The following is a 1,469-nucleotide window of genomic DNA, read 5'->3' as shown; positions in this document are numbered from 1 at the left end:
TCCTCTTGAAGAGGATGAAGGGGATAATCTTCAAGAGTAGTAAGGAACCGTCAAACTCAGATTCTCATTTATTAAGTATTTTAAATGATGGCGCAATCCTCTTATGAAATTTCATCAATACTGGATTAATGTCCAATGGTTATCAACCGTCCAAATAAGTAACAGTGTAACGACAGAGTACACAGCTTGTCAAATCGAACTTAGCAGTAACAACAATAATTATTCCAAAAGCCATATAATCAGTTTCATTATACAGACTGACACCAGACTTAATTATTTCGTAACAAGTACCAACAGAGCAGAAATAAAATTTCGATGGTAACAGTGCCATCTCTACATCAGTTCCAGAAATTTTATCCTTTCAGTCATGCGCTTAAAAGTGCATGTGTTGGAAATCCTGAAATGTTAAAATTTCTATGGTCGTAGTATTTTGTGCCTCAACGTCGGGTTGCTCCATGTTCAACGGTTAACTGAGTAATGTTCCAGGGATTATAATTTAAAAGAACTGTTTTGTCAAGAAATGCTGTGCCCTTTTAACACCCAGCTGAACGTCATTTGGCGAGACTTGGATTGGTACATGTGTCATCATCGTCTTAGGAAAGCCAATACTTCAACAGGAGCAACTTATAATCAGTTATCTATGTAGTTACTAGTTTATTTTTTTAATCCCTTGCGTGTTCGAGTGCTTACTAGGCACAAATATTTATTTCAATAACAGTGTAGTGTACAGTACCGCCGTTGCTATCGACCGTTGTATCGACTCTCGTATCGTGTAGGCTTCTGTTTGTTTGGTTAGAACAGCTCAGTGTCAAGAATGAGATTTTCACTCTGTAGCGGAGTGTGCGCTGATATGAAACTTCCTGGCAGATTAAAACTGTGTGCCCGACCGAGACTCGAACTCGGGACCTTTGCCTTTCGCGGGCAAGTGCTCTACCAACTGAACTACCGCTTAGTAGGAGACGAGGTACTGGCAGAAGTAAAGCTGTGAGTACCGGGCGTGAGTCGTGCTTCGGTAGCTCAGTTGGTAGAGCACTTGCCCGCGGAAGGCAAAGGTCCCGAGTTCGAGTCTCGGTCGGGCACACAGTTTTAATCTGCCAGGAAGTTTCAGCTCAGTGTCAGTTTGACCGTCAGCGAGAACGCACCGCTAGTTCCTGCTACTAGTAAGACGAGTATACTGTTCGCTTGTTACATATTTTTACGAGCTTCAAACAGGAGTGACTGTAGTAATGGATAGGGACTGTGAATGTTGTGTACAGATGCTAGCTGAGCTGGCGACCATTCGCTCACAGCTTGAGGCTGCGCCAAGCGACGTAGCTGTGGGGGATCGGACGCAGGGATGCTAGGGACGTCGAGCACTTCCCACGTCTCCTCCGATAGGTCCACAGCTGTGACCTCCCCGGGTACTGCCTGCACTGAGGTTGACCCCTCACCCGTGGTCGAGTGGGAGATCATTCCAAAGTCTGGCGGGC

General features: G+C 44.9%; 1 non-coding gene across 1 annotated transcript; it reads left to right on the top strand.

Annotated features, from left to right (window-relative positions):
* The first annotated feature begins 1,005 nt into the window (after positions 1–1,005).
* Positions 1,006–1,080, top strand: Trnap-cgg. The gene has a single exon. It is a non-coding gene; the product is annotated as a tRNA-Pro (tRNA).
* The last annotated feature ends 389 nt before the right edge of the window (positions 1,081–1,469 follow it).

The sequence above is a fragment of the Schistocerca piceifrons genome, chromosome 5 (genome assembly GCF_021461385.2).
Source record: "Schistocerca piceifrons isolate TAMUIC-IGC-003096 chromosome 5, iqSchPice1.1, whole genome shotgun sequence".
NCBI lineage: Eukaryota > Metazoa > Arthropoda > Insecta > Orthoptera > Acrididae > Schistocerca > Schistocerca piceifrons.
The sequence above is the reverse complement of the archived record's forward strand: the minus strand, read 5'-3'. Positions and strand labels throughout refer to the sequence as shown.